At 41.1% G+C, this 20,430-nt stretch overlaps 1 protein-coding gene across 4 annotated transcripts in view; it reads left to right on the top strand.

The window, feature by feature from the left end:
- The window catches only part of Fhip1a (FHF complex subunit HOOK interacting protein 1A), a 241,577-nt gene that overhangs the window by 123,879 nt on the left and 97,268 nt on the right, over positions 1-20,430 (top strand). The window lies entirely within an intron of this gene.

Below are 20,430 nucleotides of genomic sequence, written 5' to 3'. Positions count from 1 at the left end.
AATATATTCTCTCTCTCCCCACTCTCTTTTTTGCCTCGTGCCAGCTTATTCCATGCTTATCTGTGCTAGACCGATTTCCTTACATTCATCTTTTGTCCTGTAACTACTTTGCCCAGAATGTCTTATGAGCTTTCAGTCACCTAATGAATTAGAGCTGAGCTCTCTTGCCTGGCTTTCTTTACCCAGTTCCTGTCCTTTTCAAGAGTAAATGGTGTGCCCAGGTGCGGTTGTTTACCACCCCTGCAGGATGGTGTTGTGATTAAGAGCATGGGCCCTGCAGTCAGATTTGCTTGGCATCTGATACTAGCTCAGCTCCAGACCCCTCCCTGTGCCTGAGATTGCTCATCTACACGTTGGATATGTTAGTCTTTCCTTTCTGGACTTGGGAGATGGGCACTGTGTGTTATCTGATACATAATAAGAGGTTAGCAAAAGAGAGTGAAAATTACTGTTTTTACGTTGCCTAAAATGCCCTTCTAATGATGGTTAGCATGGGGAGTAGTGCTTCTCATCAGGCAGGCAGGGGCCGTCCTTCGACCCTTTCTCATATGAATTTAAGAGCTTTATGAGGAAAAAATTGATAACAGCCCCATATTTCAGATGACAAAGCCGAGGAATAAAGAGTGTTGGAGAGACTTGTCTACACTCGGACAGCAAGGAAAGCGGCAGGGTGAGGATGGCACCTAGGAAACCCAGCCCTAGATTCTGTGCTCTTGATATTTGTGCTGGTGAGACTCTATCAAAGGAACCCTCCCACCCCACAACCCGGGCTCTATCCTTGGCCACCCCAGCCCAAAGTGACATTTCTCTGTCTGAACACTAAATGCATTTAATAGGCAGCATAAGGTAGTAATTGCTAAAACCTTCCTTGTTTTGTGTCCTTTAGTTCTTATATAAACTAAAAAATTCTTTGATTATAATAATTACATGCTGTGATAGGGAATTTAGAATACGGACACAAAAGAAGAAATGACATACACCTGGGAATAGCTACTATTCAGTTTATCTAGCCTCCTAGTCTTATTTATAAATACTATACATAACCGCCAGGTGCAGTGGCACACGCCTGTAATCCCAGAGGCTCCGGAGGCTGAGATAAGAGGATCCTGAGTTCAAATCCAGCCTCAGCAAAAGCAAGGTGCTAAGCAACTCAGACCCTGTCTCTCAATAAAATACAAAATAGGGCTGGGGATGTGGCTCAGTGTTGAGTTCTCCTGAGTTCAATTCCTGACATCAAAAAACAAACAAACAAACAAAAAACTATACATAACATTGTATAATAATGCATAATAATGTATGTGTTGTACTTAATGTCATGCCATATACTTAATTTTTCCTATTGCTTTCCTTACTTAATATTATAGTGTGAAAGTATGCCTGTGCTATTAAATATTATTGTAAGTCACCATTACAGTGAATGCAGACCATTTGCTCACTTAGTGAGTCTATACTGGACATATTGCTTACTTCCAATATTTTAATGACTACTAATGTTTGTGTAGTGAAGTGTGTCAAAGATTGTGACCTTAGGGGCTGAGGCTGTAGCTCAGTGGCAGAACACTTTCCTGGCGCTGGGTTCAAGCACCACATAAAAATAAACAAATAAAATAAAGGCATTCTGTCCATTTACAACTAAAAAAGAAAAAAGATTGTGACCTTAAAAAGACTTGATATATATGCAAAAGTTACCTTTCAAAAGACTGTACCAAGTTGGGTACGGTGGCACACACCTGTAATCCCAGGGACTCAGGAGCCTGAGATAGGATGATCACAAGGCTTAGCCACTTGTTGAGGCCCTAAGCAACTTAATGAGACCCTATCTTAAAATAGAAAATAAAATAAAAGGGCTGGGGCTTAGTGGTTCAGCGCCCATGGGTTCAATCTCTGATATACACATACACCAAAAAAACCCCCCAAAAAACAACAAACAAACAAACAAACAACAAAAAAACCCCACCAAACCAAACTGAATCAAAACTGTACCATTTTATTACTTTTTCTAACTTGGGACCCTCCAGCGTGTTTCACGGTGCTTGTTAAGTACTAATATTTTGGTAAGTCTTTGCTCATGGGATGGATGATACAGGGTGTGGGTCATGGTTTGAATTGCATTGAATCCAAAGTACTTTAAAAGGCCTGGCACTTTGAGAGACTTTGAGAGACTTATGTGGTTGATTTTCAGTAGTGACTTGATGGGCTTCAAATACTTCTTAGATTTAGGACCTGGAGGAGACTGTAAAGCATTTACTGTAGCCCCAGGACTCGATGGTAAAGAAACTGAGACACAGAGAGAGTCAGTCACTTGTCCAAGCTCGGTAGCTGGTTGAGAGTAGAATGAGGATTTGGTTTCCAGTTTTCAAACTCATTGATTTTTCACCATGTCTTCCTGTTTCTCATCTTAATCCATCCACACACCTCCATCTGTTTCACCTATAGTGAAACACAGCTCACCAAGTTTGGAGGTACAGCTTATGGTGAAATAAGCAATGTTCCAAACTCTCTGGGGCAAAGGTAAAGGAATGCTGACGACGCTAATCAGACAGCCCACTGCATAAATCCTCCTTCCCCACAGGGCCTCGCAGGTGCCAAGTGTGTAACAGATCACAGGGAAAGAGTGTGCAGATGGGGACCTGGAACGTGGCCTGCCTTTCACACAGACTCTTTGAGGTTGTTCAGGGCCTTGTGCTAACAGGGTTCCTGGGGGTCAGGGGTTTAGGAGGTGACCATAGTGTCTGGCCGTGTGGTTCTTTTCCTCTTCTGACATGAGAGTGAGAAGAGGTTTGGTATCCAGCTAACCCACGGAGACTGGCTCAGCTCCACTGCCTCTTGCCCCTGGAACCAGTTCTCTGAGCCACCCTCTTCCAGGTTTGGCAGCATACAAGTCCTCAGTGTGCTTTACATTTCCCTGAGGAGCACTTGGCTTCCCAGGAAGGTCTGGGGAACATGGATTAATATTTCTGTTTATCAATAATATGGAATGAAAAGTAAATGCTTTTTATAATTCAGTTTTTTTTTGATATTGTGATTATTAAGCTATAAAAAGGTTAGCAGTTTCAAGGCCAGAAGCACAGAAGAAATTCATATCTCACCTTTATTGCCAGTGGGATGGCTAAAATGAACCAAGGCAAAATATTTCCTTTTCTTAGTTTCAGAGCCTACCTTTATCACCTATCCTTAACCAAGAACAATGGAGTTATCAGTTGATTATAAGAATTATCTTGACAAATTAAAATTTCCCAATAAAATTAAATAATTCCAACAAAAGAAAACCATTGGGTGTGGTGGTACACACATGTGTGAGATCAGCTTTAGCAACTTAGTGATACCCTGACTCAAAATAAAAAGTAAAAGAGGCTGGGGACATAGCTCAGTGGTAGAGCACCCCTTGGACTTAGTCCTCAGTACTGAGAAAAGAAAGGAAACCTGCCCTGAAAAACCTCACATTTTGGGAAAAGTGAATGCTTTAATACTATTTAATGTGTTTTTGGTTGAGAGGCTTAGGAGAAGAACTTTAATTGTCCCATTTATCTTGGGGTATCTTGCAGTTGTTTAAATATCTTGGAAATGCTAGATTAATCTGGGCTTAAATTTTTGGCACAACCACCATCTCTTACTTATTCATTTGTTCATTCATTCATCAATTTACTCAACAAATATTTCTTACAGGCCTATCATGTGGCAAGCATTTATGTAAGGAATTAAAAACACAGCAGGGGCTGGGGATATAGCTCTTTTGGTAGAGTGCTCGCTGTGCATGCACTAGGCCCTGAGTTCAATTCCCAGCACCACAAAAACAAATCAAAATAAAACAGTGAAATAAGTGTCAACATTGTCATCATGGAGTTTGTAGTCTCGGGCAGAAGATGAGCTCCTCTGGGAATGCTTCCTAGTGGTGGAGGTCTAGGCCAAGATCTGAGAAGTAACAAGTTACCCAGGACTGAATCTCCCTTTCCATTACTGCATCTGGAAATGCCATGAGGAAGTGAGTACTTGACTTGACCAATACCATGGACATACACATAAAGCATGTTGAAAAATATCCAGGTTTGATAACAGAGGCTTTGTCTCAAAAGCAAAACCATTTGCTGCTTGCTTGCTTGCCCATTCATTCATTCATTCATTCAGTGCAGGGGTTGGGACCCAAGGCCTTGGACATGCTAGGCAAACAAACGCTGTACCACTGAGCTACACCCCCAGACTTTCTGCTCTTGCAGAGCCCAGACTTTGTTTCTGCCTGTGGCTGGGCCTCAAGAGCCAAGGGAAATTCAGATTCTCAAGTTCTAGTTATGAGACATTCCCTTTGGTCCCCATTTTTTAGTTCTAGCAGCTGGTCTCTGCCTCGCCACTTGTTCCTTAGTTCGGAAATGGTGTGGCAGTTCTTTCTCTAGGTTGGCAGTTCTGATTAGAGTAGAGTATTTCTGTTCTGAAACCAGGAAAGAATAGTGTGACATGCTTTTGTGCAGTCTTTTGTGGTTGGCTCTGCCTTGTCTCCTGAAGAGTTGTCATCAAGGGCTGGAGACCATCAATTTCACCCTGTGTGTGTGAGAAGTGGCAGAAATACCTACAGATACAGTGCAGATTCAGACCTTCTCTGCAACAGTCAGGACACACCTCTCTACTTCACTGCGTAAATGGCAGCTCCGAGGGGAAGGCTGCCCTTTGGAGTGGGCCTCAGGCTCCCAGGCAGATAAGGCTTAAGCTGTAAGATCTTCTAGTCCAGTGGGTTTGAACTTTCTTAGACATTCTCCTTCCTTTCTTTTTTTGAGCAAAATCTCCTGTGGAAATTTAGGATATAAGTCTGATAAAAGCAACGAGTTGACATCTTAAAAAGTATTAATATTCATTTTTTTTAAAATGCCTGAAGCACTGCTTCTCCCCAAAGCCTTCAGGTTCTGGTAGGCCTGGATGGAAGCTAGTTAATAGTGGTAGCTCACTTTTATTAGTGCTCGTAATGAGGAAGACACTGTGCTGAGTGCTCACCTACAGTATCGCAAATGTCCCTACTGTCCCGTGAGGTGTGACATTATAGTCATCTGTATTTTGTCGATGAGGCATTAGGCTTAGAGAGGTTTAATGTCATGCCCAAGGTCACGTGGCCTAGTAAGGGATAAAGCTAGTACTGGAATCTGGGCTGCCTGATTGACCAGCCAACCCCTGAATTATTATTATTATATTATTATTATTGGTACTAGGGATTGAACTCAGGCACTCAACCCTTGAGCCACATCTCCCGCCCTATTTTGTACTTTATTTATAGACAGGATCTCACTGAGTTGCTTAGCGCATCACTATTACTAAGGCTGGCTTTGAACTCACAATCCTCCTGCCTCAGCCTCCCAAGCCACTGAGATTGTAGATGTGCACCACCGTGCCTTGCTGATCCCTGAATTATTAATCTGGTGGAATCACTAGGTGCCACAGGTCAGTGGCTGCACCAGCACTGGGTCCCAGGATTTCTGACCCCTGGTCCGGTGTTCTTTGTGTTGCACTATAGTGATAACTATTTTGGAAATATCAGAGAGATGTTTAATAGGCAAGACAGTTCCCCAGAAACAAAGTTCCCTTACTCACAAGGTAGTATAGGACACATGTCCTTTTCACATAGCTTCCGAATAGCCGTTTTGTAAGGGAGATGAGTGGATGTTAAAGTAGAGTAAAAGTCTCTTCTTCCTTCTTACTCTCTGCTTTTTACGATTAGAGTCCTCTTTGAAAGTCTTTGAAAAGGGCTTTTCTTAAATTTAATGTTTTGGTACTGGGAATCAGACCCAGGGCCTCATGCGTGCTAAGCACAAGCTCTACCACTGAGCTACACCCAACCCCTCAAAACAGTTAATTAATTAATTTATTTAAAATAGTTTTTAGGGGCTGGGGATGTGGCTCAAGCAGTAGCGCGCTCGCCTGGTATGCGTGCGGCCCGGGTTCAATCCTCAGCACCACATACAAACAAAGATGTTGTGTCCGCCGAAAACTGGAAAATAAATATTAAAAAATAAATCAATCAATAAATAAAATAGTTTTTAAGTTATAGACATATGCAATATCTTTATTTATTTGTTTTTATGTGGTGCTGAGGATCAAACTCAGTGCCTCACACATGCTAGGCAAACGCTGTACCAACTGAGCTACAACCCCAGCCCCAATCAGCTTATTTTTAAGAGAAACAAGTGAGTGACTGAGCTAATTTATTTTCCTTGTTCTCCAGATTGTTGATACTTATTTATTTTTAAATTAGCTAAATTGCCAACAGCCTAATATGAAGGGTAAATGCTTTTCAATGTAATGTAAGTACATAGAGGTTTACAATTTATATAATAGGAAAAGCCATTTTTTGGTGTTAATTCTTTTAAGATTGGTCTGGGGATCAGAATTATAAAGGGCTGAATATTGGAAAATATGGGTTGAGCATACTGAAGCAGCATTGGAGTATTTTGGTGATCAAAGGCTTATAATGTAAAAAAAAAAAAAAGTTATTGGGGCTGGGGATTTAGCTCAGTTGGTAGAGTGCTTGCATTGCATACAAAAGGCCATGGGTTCAAATCCCCAGCACCACACACAAAAAATGTTATTTTAAAAATTATTTTCTTTCCTAAATGTGTCTAATTATCTTCGATGTGCAGTGTTTTCGTTGACTGGTGGTACTTGTTGCAGGTCCTCCTGGGTGCAGGCTCTGATGCAGGCTCTCAGACACTTGCATGAAGGGGGACTCTGTTAAGGTCTGCTCTCTGAATCACCTCGGGTGGAAAGAAAGGGGCATGGTCTTCACAGAGGTGATGATGGCCTGCCACCAAAGCTCATCCTAGGCCTGTGTCAACCCTCCAGGGAGATGTGATGGCCCCTCAAGAGTTGTCCTGAGTTGAAGTGAGGGGGTCCCACCTACCCTTAGTTATGAATGTGTGCTCCCCTCAAGGAGGGTGTAAGTCTGGGCAAAGCGACTCTCTTCAGTAGAGAGCAGTTTCTGGAAAGGGCTGAGGTCCACTGGTACTCCTTGCAGCTGGGAGAATAAGGTCTGCTCATGGTAAGGTCTAGCTATAAAGTCTAACTAGTTAGCAGGGAACTGGAGGGAGGGATATTTGAGCATCTATTTCAGTGCTTGTAACTCTTGAAATTCAGTAAAAGAATAGGGGAGTGTGGGAAGCAGGCTACTAGGTAATCTCTGAGTGATGAATATAGTGTTCAGGTAGACATAGTCTTCTACCTGTGCAAGAAGTAGTCCACTAACAAATCCATTATCCTCTGTGTGAGAGACTGTGTGTGCGCTCGCATGTGCATGTAAGAGAAAGAGAGAGAGAGACAGAGAGAGAGTGTGTTTGTGTGTATGTACATAGAAGGTTTGGTACATAACTTGTAAAAGTAGAACCAACTTTCTTATATAATTTGCTTGATACATGATGTGATTTATTCTAGTATTAAATTTAAAACCTGGCCAAGTCACAGGTACCCAAACTACACACACAGGAATGTGCTTTGTATTGTAATTATCCAAAGGAAAGAAGGTAAGTCTGGGACCATCTTGTATGAGATATAAGCATGGTCTGCAGAAATTTTAGGAAACCAAGAGCCAAATTGCAGAATCTATTCCACAGGGATGTAATGTGAGGATAAATGTGATTAATGACCTGAATTTGTATTTAAAATTTTGCATGGTCTTACATTTTATAAAAACTGATAGAAAAGCATATATAGTTACGTTTTAACTGGCTAATTTTAGTTGTATACAGAAAACTACAGAGTGTATACAAGTATTCTTCATGCTGCTGGTCAGTAGGTGCCAAATGAAAGGGAAAAACAAGTTTTTGAACTGGCATTTTGGGTAATAACGTCTCTTAATGGAGTTTAGTTAATAAACTCCTCTCAGAATAAAGTGACATGAGAATATAATAAATAGTTAATGGTTAGTGTTGTTTTTAAAAGTTTTGCTGGCAGGATAATCAGTTTTTCTCATCTTTCTAATATCTATTAGAATTGCTAACTAGTTAGACTTTATAGCTAGACCTTACCATGAGCAGAAAAATGCAACTTCTGTAGTGGCCAAAACCCATGTTTTCTAGACTATTTTTTAATTTGTTCTTTTTAGATATACATGATAGTAGAGTGTATTTTAACATATTATACATACATGGAGTATAACATCCTAACTAGGATCCCATTCTTATGGATATACATGATGTGAAGTTACATTGGTTGTGTATTTATACATGAACATAGGAAAGTTATGTCTGATTCATTCGACTGTCCTTCCTAGTCCCCCTTCCTTCCTTCTTTTCATTCCTCTTTGTCCAATGAATTTCCCTCCACCACCCCTCCACCATTATTGTGTGTTAGCATTCACATACCAGAGAGAACATTTGGCCTTTGGTTTTTTTGGGATTGACTTATTTCACTTAGCATGATAGTCTCCACTTCCATCCGTTTACCAACAAATGCCATAATTTCATTCTTTTTTTATGGCTGAGTAATATTACATTGTGTAACACGACATTTTCTTTATCCATTCATCTGTTGAGGTCACATAGGTCCATAGTTTAGCTATTGTGAATTAAGCTGCTGTAAAGATTGATGTGGCTATGTCACTGTGGTATGCTGATTTTAAGTCCTTTGGGTAGACCAAGGAGTGGAATAATTGGGTCAGGTGGTGGTTTCATTCCAAGTTTTCTGAGGAATCTCCATACTGCTTTCCATAGTGATTGCACCAATTTGCAGTCCCTCCAGCAATGTATGTTCTAGACTGTTTGATCCGTTGTGGTGGTAGCAGTACTGGCTGACTAGTGGTTACTGACTAGTGGTTTTTCCTGTTCTCAGTCTTCTAGTCTCCTTGCAAGTTGGATTTGGGGTAGGTACGAGTCCTACAGCACTGTTCTGTGGGGAGCTGCACTGCAGGGAATCAGATCCTACATTACCAACACTCGTCTCTTCGCTTAGCTGAAGTGCTTCCTTGTGTCACTGTCAGAAATCTACTTACACAGACATGGTGAGGGAACCGCTCCTTGAAGTCCTTCCCAACTCTTCTTGATCTCGGCTGCCTGTCGCTGCTTCCTCCCTCCGCCCAGGCCTCCCGACTCTGCTTCTTGCCAGCCATGTGACCAGTCCCTTTTGTCTAAGTTTGAGTTTCTTCTGTAAAATGGGACGGCAGTCCCTGCCTCGTTGGGGGTGTGGACACACAGGATGTGTGGTGCCTGGCTCAGGGTGGTGCTCAAAAAATGGCCTCCCTCTTCTCTCCTGGCTGAGGGTGCTGCTTGCTGAGGCAGATCTCGCCCAGTGAGCGGATCAGTCCCTGATGCCTGCGAATGGATGTTGACCATACATCCCGCTCTGCACATCGTGGGCATTTGGATTAAATGCCTTTGAATCACCTCATGAGTAGCAAAAGACGGGATCCTTCCTCTTAAGAACACCGAAACTGGTCCTCAGAGCCCGTGTCACCGTGGGGAGAGGAGTTAAACCAAGAGATCTAGAGAAGAAAGGCATTAGCAGTCAGATTCAAGGCAGGGGTTTAGTGGGCACTTAGTTCAGCATAATGTCTTTGATCATGGCAACTAGTGAAAAAAATTTTTGTTAATATTATATTGGGCATGTTTTATTTCCATTTTGTTTTTTATCCCCTTCAACTTTTTTTGTAAAGAGAGAGAGAGAGAGAGAATATTTTAATATTTATTTTTTAGTTTTCGGCAGACACAACATCTTTGTTGGTATGTGGTGCTGAGGATCGAACCCGGGCCGCACACATGCCAGGCGAGCGCTCTACCACTTGAGCCACATCCCCAGCCCCCGACAACATGCTTTTTGCATGTGAGGCAAGCCTGGACAGAGTGGTGTCTGTTAGCCTGAGCAGTTGGAATCAGAGCCGAGGGAGGGTTAGTTAAGTGCATTCCAGCTCCTTGAGACACATTTGCAAGCATTTGCTGAGTATGGTCGTAACTTCTTTCCACTGGATGTACCATTATGCTGAGTAGATAATTTCGTGTGCCTAGTTATAGTTAGTGTGTGTAGCTAATTGGAACACTTTTGTTTTTGTAAAACTTTTATTATATGGTTTTTCTGTTTAATGACTTCGAAAAGATTCTTTCTCCAGAGAGAAAGAGAGAGAGAGAGAGAGAGAGAGAGAGAGACAGAGAGAGAGAGAGAGACAGTGCCAAACTAGAATTAATTATTTTTTAATCACAGTATTTTGGGGGGATAGCATGTTCTGCTTTGCCTTTCTTCCCTTGGCCTCCTAAGCTAGATTTAGGAGAGAAATCGCAGGGGGACCTGTTCAGACTGTTACTTGCTGGTCCCCCAGAGGCACTGGTGCTTTGATCTCCTACTTGTGTAGCTCCTCTGATCTTTTATTCTGTAAGGTGTTTGCGTCTCAGTATGATGGATGTTTCACTGACCCTAGTAAATGGAAGAAAATTTTCTCCAGACTTTAAGTATATTGCTTTCCTTGTTCTTTCAAAAAACAGTCTTCTTGGGTAAGAGTGTTTTAGAGGCATTGGCATCAAATCAAGAGAATTGTGGTCTTTAATGGAATTTGAGGCACCGAGGAGTGGTTTGATTGGTGAGAATCCATTTTTGTTTCTTTCTATCCACTCAAAACAATAACATAAACAGCTCCCGCCTGTCTTCCTGGTCTTCTTATTTTATTGAAACAAGATTTGATTTCAGTGAATTTTGTGCTTTGGTTTTTGTTGTCACTTTTCTTTTTTTCCTTAAAGGGGAAGAAAAACCTCAAAGGTATACAGAGTAAATTAAATTATGAGGGAAATACTCTTTGAGTTTAACAAGATGAATCACGGTTTTAGAACTGAATCTACAAATTACAGTGATGTTCTAGAGTCTAATCTGTGATTCAGAAACTTATTAGTCACTTTGATAGACTGCTGATTTGACTAATTACCTTGAAGACTGCTGCTGGCTGAATTGCTCAAGTCAACTAGTAATTTTGATCAATCAACAAGTAATTATGGTTTTGTGTAGGCAATAAATATAGAATACTGACGGTGTTAGACTAAAGATGTTATTGTGAAATAATTATGTAAAATATTTAATTCCAACATCATAGCAGTCCTCTTACCTTTTTCTTATTTTGTGGCTTAAATTCTCAAAACATGACAAAAAAAGGCCATGGCAACTTTTAATCACTTGATTATCAATGAACAACATATAATTGTGTGAGATATTTTCTGGTGCTAAGTAAGTACTCTAGTATTTTAAATGTAACTTAATTATGATTAAATATATTTTTGGAAGCCCCCAGAAGCAAAAGTGGTCAGATTTAAAGTAAAAATTCTCTTTAGATTTGTCACAGAAGGAACCCAGAAGTGGCTGGAAGCCGCTGCTGCTGGTTTCCATGTGGGCTGACTAGATAAAGGTTAACGTCAGCATGATCAGCTGTATCTGAAGCCCAGGTGCTTACATTTTCTTGGCTCCTATTCTATCATTATGCCTTCTTTTACTTGTGAAAATCATTCTGCAGAGAGCATGATATTTATTACTGAGCTGCCGATTGGCAGTGTTTGTGTGTTCTGTTTGTGAGTGTAAACTTAAAATATTTTAGAAACAGAGGCATGTTTACTTAATGGAAACATCTGTCTTTAATATTACTTGAGTTGTCTCTTGGATGGTTTGCCTGTATTAGATTCCTTTTGATATGAAAGCAGGAAACATAATGTACTTGGAACTTTATGCAGATTTTGGTGGTATTAATGTTTGTGAAGCTCCCTCAGGGTGGTAATTCTGAAGAAAGCGCCAGTCTTGTGTAATGACTTATATATATGTCCTTGACTCCTGCATCCCCCTCCCCCGCAAACAAAAAAAATCAGGGATTGAAAGGGAGGGAAGATAGTGGTTCACAGGTGCAGGGGTTATTCTTGGGTAGTGTACATGTGCGCTCCACTGTGTTCTTGCTTAGTCCTCTTTCCAGCCGCCTCTGGTTGTGTGGGTATCTCTGAGTCTCGGATTTGAAAACACACATTGCTTTTGTACAGCCTGACCCAAATACATGCTGTTTTGTTGGATTTACAACTGTTTTTGCAACTTAAAAAAGATGTCTGTTGGTTTCTAGCAAGTGCTTTGCTAAGGGGTGTTTGGGAGTAATTTTGAACCTTTTCATGCCTTATCTTAGACACTGATGTTAGAACCAACCCCCAGATAAGTTGCAGCTACACTCTGATAGTAAGGGGTCAGATCATCAATGTTTGGTAATTCCCTAGGACACAGAATGGAAGCGAATTATTATGGAACTATGAGTTAGTATTATATAAAATCACTTTTTTTGCTGAAATAAAGGGAGGTACTCAGCTTCCTCTTTCACTTGTACATCTTCCTCTCAACTCCTTTGCTTTTGGAAGTTAGTTACCTCTAAATGCAGCTTGCTTTTATGGGGAGCAGGAACCCCTATGCATTCGTGCTCCTTGTGTTCTACCTGAAGCACCAACTCTAGGGAGAAATAGCACCAAATGCAAAATCTATTTGGAGGAAAACTTAATTTAGGACACTGTCTTTGATTTTCTTTGCTTGCTTTTGCTGCCCCTGCCCATGTACAAAAGACATCGATACACACATGTTAATACAGTGGAGAAGAGTTTTTAATTCAGAAGTGTAGATGGCCTGACGCCATTCAGGTCTGTGCCCGTCACTCCAGGGACAAGTGTAGGCGGGAGGTGGGAGAGTTGTGATCTACCCAGTTGCTTCTGGAGCTTATGGATAAACTAATCCTCCCTCTCCACAAGGAGAGTCTTGGCAGGTCTGCTTGGCGGGGTGGTAGCAGCCGTCAATAAGCCATCCCTGCTGCCACGAAGGAATTGCCTGATAGGAATCTTCAGTTTTACTTTATTTTTTGGAACAGCAGGTGGGAAGCCTTAATCCTGGATCCCCAAGAGGAGTTGGAGCCTCCATAACTGTTAATGGCAAGTTCTCAGAGCTCTTTCTCTTGTGGGGTCTCTGAAGGAAGCCACTGATAATTAATACTTAACATCTGTGTGCAGAGATAGATTTGGCCTTGTAACAATGTGCACAGCTCTCTGTACAAGGGGAAGAATGTGTACCCCTCAGTGAGGTACAGTACCCTCTGTTCAGTGGTAACCAGTCTCTTGCCAAATTTTTCAGAATTCCACAAAATGATGCTTGAAGGCTTACAGCAGTCAGATCTGTAGCTGATGAATGTAATATATATATAAATATTTTATTTGTGATACTAGGGATTGAACCCAGGGGTTCTCTACCACTGAGCCATATCCCCAGCCCTTTTTATTTTTTATTTTACTAAGTTGTCCAGGCTGCCCTTGAACCTGTGATCCTTCTGCCTCAGCCTCCTGAGTCACTGTGCCTGCAGTGAGTGTAATATTTTTAAAAGAGAAAGTTTAAGAAACTTATTTATAGGTGCATATTGATGTTTGGTTTTTAGAGAAAATCTTGGTCTGAAGGAATAGGTTTTGCCATGTTAATATAAAATATCCTAAAAAAGAAATGTTAATTTTAAGGTTTGTGACTAGTGAAACTCAAGTGTAGCTACAGTCAGTTGCAATGCAGAAAGGTTTTTTTTTTTTTTTCATCTGAGCAATCTTTGTTGTAAGCTACATTTACTTTGACTGATTTTGTTTTTTCTTAGAAAGAGGATCTTGAAAAAATTATTGAGAACTCTTGGTTAAAAAAAAGAAAAAGAGAACCCTTGGTGACCTCTGTAAATAGGGGGAGCCTCGGCATCTCTCAGATCTTATTTGGAGAACCACTGACGTAGTCTGACAAAGAGTTTGGCAAAATATTAACTTTACAAATTCCTAGAGATATGAACCTCATAGGCTAAAGGTAAATTATATATATATTTTTAAAAATATATTTTGTTTATTTTTATGTGGTGCTGAGGATAGAACCCAGTGTCTCATATGTGTGAGGCAGGCGCTCTACCACTAAGCTACAGCCCCAGCCCAAAATTATATGAATTTAATTTAACAAGCACTATTGGAAAATAATATTAAAATAACCATTGAAAACAGTGCTCATTAAAAATAAGACTACCATCCTTCTGAATTCCTTACACTTTCCTGATGCATTATTTCCCTTCATATTTACTCCATTGGAAGTTGACAACTTGTTAATTACAGATGTGCAGCTGGCCCTCTGTATCTGCAAGTCCCACACCTGCAGATTCAACCAACTGCAAATTAAAAATATTTGAGAAAAAAAAAGTTGCATCTACTGAATACATACAGATTTTCCCCTTGGTTTCTTTTTTTTTCTTCCTCTATCATTTTATTTTATTTATTTTTATTTTTATTTTTTTATTTATTGGTTGTTCAAAACATTATAAAGCTCTTGACATATCATATTTCATACATTAGATTCAAGATGATTATGAACTCCCAATTTTACCCCAAATACAGATTGCAGAATCACATAGGTTGCACATCCACATTTTTACATAATGCCCTATTAGTGATTGTTGTATTCTGCTACCTTTCCTATCCTCTACTATCCCCCCTCCCCTCCCCTCCCATCTTCTCTCCCTACCCCATCTACTATAATTCATTTCTCTCCTTGTTAATTTTCCCATTCCCCTCACAACCTCTTATATGTAATTTTGTATAACAATGAGGGTCTCCCTCCATTACCATGCAATTTCCTTTTCTTCTCCCTTTCCCTCCCCTAAACAATATGGCGTAATGATTTACACAGCATTTAAATTGCATTAGGCATTATAAGTAATCTAGAGATGATCTAAAGCATACAGGACGATAGGACTTGGTCATCTGCAGATTTTGCTATCTGTGGGATCCTGAAACTGGTCCCCCAGGGATACCAGGGACAACTGTAGTTATTTTCCTTTGTAGGTTTTGTATTAAATACCTTTCAAACATCTTGTGGTCATTATAATTGAGTCAAATAGCATCTTCCACTAAGTGGCCCTTCTCTCCCTACCTGCACCTGTCAGATCACACTCATCCTGCAGCCACATTCCTTTTATATAAGACTAAGAAGAGACTTCAAGGACAGTGTAATGGCTGTACTTAAGTTGGACTTAGGGACTTTCCCTATTGTTTAGGATGTTCTTTTGCTTTTATGTTGTCAAATCAAAAAATTTTGTTTTGCTAAGTAGTACATAAACTTGGTACAAAATTTAAACAGTGAAAAGGTTACAGAGTGAAAAGTGAGCCTCTGTCCCCCTGCTGTCCCCTGACCACCTAGTGCCCCTGTGCTGAGGCAGCACCCTTAGCCTTGCTGAGTCTTCATGGAGGCTACTCTGTGTTTATAAGCACATAGTTACAGTAAGACGTTGGCTTCTTATATGAACAGTGGCTGTACTTTGTGTGCTGTTCCATGTGCCTCCTGGTCATCTTTCCATTAAGAACTGCCTCTTATTGGAATTGCCATAATTTATATAACCATAAAACCATTGTTGATGAATATGTAGGAGTTTGCAACTGTACTATTTAAACACTGCTGCCAAAGATAGCACGGAGTTAGAGAGCACCAGTGGTTATCAGGATGTGCCTAGGGTCTGTCCTGATAGACTGTCAGACCCCACATCCATATGACCCTGATTAAACATGTTCCTTTGGCTCTTTGTTATCATGAAAGTCACAAAATTCCACAACCATCTCTTCAGTAATATTTTAGGATCTGCACTGGCCATTAGCCTTTGTTTTGGACTCTTAATTAAAAAAAAAAATCTGTAATGCATCTTTGAGGTGGCTTTCAAAACTTTCTTGAAGGAGAGTAGTTGATATGCTTACTTTCTTAAATAGCCTTAAAAATTAAGTCCCCCCCAAAATTTCAGGAATGAATCTGGATGCTCAGTTTGATTTTCCCTTCTCCATGTGTTCTGCTTATCATTCAGTTGCCTGGAGCATGGGTGTGGTCTGTTGGCCATCTGCTCTTGTGAAATGAAGGAGTTAACCTGGTGGGGTGCTTTCATGGCATTAACAGTGTTCTCCAGTCTTGTTCCTACTTTGAGGCATGCATCTGTCAAAGCTTAAAACCACTTGGAATGGGTGTAGTGAGAGGATTTTCTTTGTGCACACACTGTGTGTTAACCAGTGACTTACAAGTCAGTGGAACTGAAGGAGGTTCTGCTTCACTGGAACAATGAATGGACCAGAGTCCTAAGGTGGTGCCTTGAGAGAGGCCCAGGAGTCGGGGGTTGGTAGATGCTGGCTCCATTTGTCACACTGTCCAGCGTTGCCATGTGATGTTAAGGCAAGAGAGGGAAGGAAACTGGGCCAGGGTACTAGAGCACAGTGAGGATTTAGGTTTAATAAGATTTTGTTAGGCTCTAAGAAGAGGGTGTGTGAGGTAGTTTGACCCAAAATGAATCCCCCCGCCCAATTATTTGAAATTGAAGGCACAAGGTTCACTTCTCTTCAGGTGTCCCAGTATTTGAAGAGTCTTCACCCTAGATGGCATTGCACATGGTAAACACATTTACAGTAATAGGCTTTTCAGCCCTCAGTCGCACCAGCTCAGGGCATCCAATGTGCATGGTAAAACAATGAGGTTTTCAACCCACAGGAGAGAAAAAAGAAAGAAATGGGGTGTGTATGGGAAGCCACAACCATCACAGAATTCTGTTGAGGTAGTTGATTTCTGTGCTGTGGATTTCTTAAGGGAAGTGTAAAAAGAATACAGATATCTCTCATTTACAGTGGAAGATTTGTGGACAAAGGCTCTTATTCTTCTTGAATGTCTGTGTGATGACCCCTCCCCAACCGTGTAGCAGTTTCAATAAAGTACATAAAATAACAGATTGAGCCATAAGAGACCCAAGAAATGGTGATTTAGTTCTAATTCCTTCTCCAAGTGAGTTTTGCTCAAGACCTCACAGCTCCTTGGAACCACAGGTAAAACTGGATCCTTGGGGCGTCGTCAGCTCAGAGACCAGATTCCCAAGTTGGGACTTGCAGGCTTGGAGAACTGAGCTGCTCACTTAGCCCTTACCCTTTGTCCCCGGCTTCTAACTCTGCCTAAATTCTCTAGCCGTTTTTGTAAACCCACCCTGATAGTACTAGGCTTAGTTAGTCCTGTGAACCCAGCACAGTTGAGTGCTGTAAACCCAGTACTACCAGGAAGAACCAGGAGGGGGAGGTGGGGAGGGAGCCCACCCTGCATCTGCATCAAGGCCCGGGTGTTCCTGCCCACTTGTAACACACCAGGGAAGGGCTCAGTCTGTGGTCTGTGGTGGTCTGTGGTCTCTGGGACACTCTTCCCTGTATTCTCCACCTCACCTTCCTTCTTTTTGCTCCATCAAGGTCCTTTTTCTTGTCTTCCAATTCTGTGTGTGTGTGTGTGTGTCTCGGTGTGCCTCTGTGTGTGTGTGTGTTGGTGTGCATGTGTGTGTGTCCCCCACCCCCCATAGGCCTGCAGGTGTGATGAGTTTACTCTGAATACAGAGTTCTCAGGACACCTTTTCCTTGCATCCTTCCCCCCCAGGGTGGCCATCCCATTTTCTTCCCTTAAGGTTTTTTTCAAAAACAATTCATTATTAAAAGATATTATATTTAAATAGATGAAAGAATTGAAGGATCATATGAGATTATGTATTACTGAATGCTAAAATGTTTATAATTTGAGCTTAGTCTGCTTGTGAGAGAGGGACATGTAAAGTAGTTATTGATAATTCAGGGAAAAAATGTGATTTTGACACATTTATAGCTTTCCTAAATGTTATAGCTTTGCATAGAGCCTGAAATTGGACTGGAATGAGGTGGAGAAATTTTTGCATTGAAAAGAGGTGTGATTTAGTCGACCAGAATCTAAATTTTTAGAATTATATGGTACATTTTATAATTCTGTGTTATGGAAGTCTGTGCTTATTCTTTTTTTCATAGTCAAATAAAAGATATATATGCCCTTTTTAAAAAAAAGGGAAAATAAAGATACATATCCTTCCATGTCAGTTATCCCTGTCTCCAACAATATCTAATAGAATTTTCTTTCTTTTTTTGATGGGAAGAAAGTATTTCTATATATAATATTAATGAGATATAAACATGGCCAGTCGGTAACGTCTTTGGAAATGATATAGACATTTCAGTCTTTGCAGTGTTGAATTTGTGTGGAAATAGCAGGCTGTTATACATGTATTTTGTCTGGCCATTTTTCTCTGCCCCTCCTCTCCCAACCCAAAATCTGAGTAACCACACCATGAAGCCATATATGATCACTGTTGCAGACAGAGTCCTCTGGGTATTTTTTGGTGTTGGTCGTTTGAAGAAAGAAAAAGCCAAAACCCACTTCTTAAGGTCTGAACAGTCTGTAGAGCTGTCTCTCAGGCATGAAGTCTGAGTCTCTGGGCGAGTGTGTATTTAGGGGAGGAACAGGCTGGATGTGTGCCCCCAGTAGCAGGCATCACTCTGAACATTCCCCGTCACAGCCACTGGAGAGAGCAGGGGCCAAGAGGGAGAAGGTCTGATAATTGCCACACTTGGGACTCTGGGGGTTGCCACCTCTTTTACCTGCTGTCAGCCTTTTGCTCAGGTCTGTGTTCCATACTTCACTTGGTTCTTTAGCTGTGATCTGAGAGCTTAATAAATACCTGGAATGGGTGCAAAAAGGACAGAAGTAAAGACTGATAAAATCGCAGACTATGCATGGAAAGCCTTGGCGCTTGACGAGGTGGCATCGTCCTTCCTATCCCTTATGAATGTGGAGCTCCCTCTTTTAGTTCTCTGTTGCCCTGGGGCCTTGCCAGAGTTCCCATGCTCTAAGGTGGGAATGAGAGAAGGAATGGAAACACCCAACGTTTTGGCGCCAGGGTGTGTTCAGTAGTATTTCCACTGGTAGGATCTCCAGCACTGTTCTTTCTCAGATTTAGCTTGACTTGCTTCATTCGTCCATTCTCTCCCAAGTCTTCTTTATGCTGCAGTTCTATATTCATGGCACATTTGATTCTTCAGGTACAAGTCTCTGAAGTATGATTGGATAAGCATAAACCAAACAAGATGCCTTTTTGGTAGAAAATATGCTGATTCCAGATGGTATACACTCATAACCTCTGCTGCTCGGGAGGGGAGGTAGGAGAATTGATAATTCAAGGCCATTCTAAGCAATTTAGCAAGATCCTGTCTCAAAATAAAAAGGACTAGGGTTTTAGCTTAGTGGTAGAGTGCCACAGGGTTCATTCCCCAGGATTGCAAACAAACAAAAACTAAAAACATGTTTCTTAAGGGAACAGGGCTAGAGATTGTGTTATAGCCAGCACATAGAAGAATATAATTTCCAATAAAGAGATTCCCCAGGACAGGGAATCCCGAAACTTAACGTTCTTTTTTCATCAAAGCTCATGACATTGGCTGAGATATTTGTCCTGTCTTAACTACATTCTTACATCCCTGAAAAGGTTGCAGGTAAATTCTCCTTGAGAACTAACTCAAAGGATGTTAGGAGGCATCTTTTTCTGTTTTTGATTTAGAAGCAATTGGTGTGATGCATGTTCCTCTCCTACCTTTGAAGACGAATCAGAATCCTGAAGCTGGAAAGCCTCTCAGGAAGTCTTGTACTTTTCAACCTCTGAGAAAAACTAAAACACTTTGATTTTCCTTATTATTGTGGCGATGTTGTCGGAATAAAAGGCATTGGCATTTTTGCAGAAACACAGTATTTAGGACCATGAGGAAACTGATTCAGAGTCTTGTTTTATCTCTTACCATTTAAAACAGGGCTGTGGACTTAAATGCATGTCAAGGCTGGCCAGGTAACCAAAGTGAGGTGGGAGACTGGCAGCAGGATCATGGGGAGTGGTAGCAACTGAGGGGACGGGAGAAGGTATAACCTGTGCATGGGATCGGGGGCACTCCTGATTTGCAGAACACCACAGGAACCCAATAAAATATTCCTCTCAATGGCAAAAGGCATGATTGGCAGTAAACAGTGTCTTATTGAGAACAACATGTTTGTATTATTAGGAATGCTAGGTGGGGGGATTTGCCAATTTTAATAATAAAATACACGAAAGCCATTTTCCTCAAGTGTGTGGTTTGCCTGGTCCTCCAGCAGGCCCTCCTCTCTGTATACCTTAATCTTCTTCTGAAGCCAATACTTCTTTCCCCAGATATGTTAATACTTGCAAGTTTCCTGTTCTTATGTCCTAAAAGTCTTTTTTAAAGGTCCTTCAGTGTTCATTCCTCACTCCCAGAAGAACTTGTTCTGAATTTTCCAGTGTGGGATTCTATTCCCCGCAAAGAACCTAACCCCTGAGTCTAACCCAGGTCTTAGCCTCCTGCCTGCTTTTTGCATTTTACTGTTAGAGGCGTGGCTGATCTTCTGGTAACACCCTTCATATTACTCAGTGGAAAATACCTTTTTTTCTCTTGTCTTTGGCATAAGTCTGCAAACTTAACTCTTATCATGCATTTATTTTCCAGTGCTCTGTAATTGCAATTACCTTTTTTTTCCCCCTGAACTCTTTCCAGTCTCTACAATAAAGGAAATAATATTCTGAACTCTACCTGGTCCTTTCCT

This window comes from Callospermophilus lateralis, chromosome 8 (assembly GCF_048772815.1).
Source record: "Callospermophilus lateralis isolate mCalLat2 chromosome 8, mCalLat2.hap1, whole genome shotgun sequence".
NCBI classification, from domain to species: Eukaryota; Metazoa; Chordata; class Mammalia; order Rodentia; family Sciuridae; genus Callospermophilus; species Callospermophilus lateralis.
This window is presented reverse-complemented; position numbering and strand designations above follow the sequence as displayed.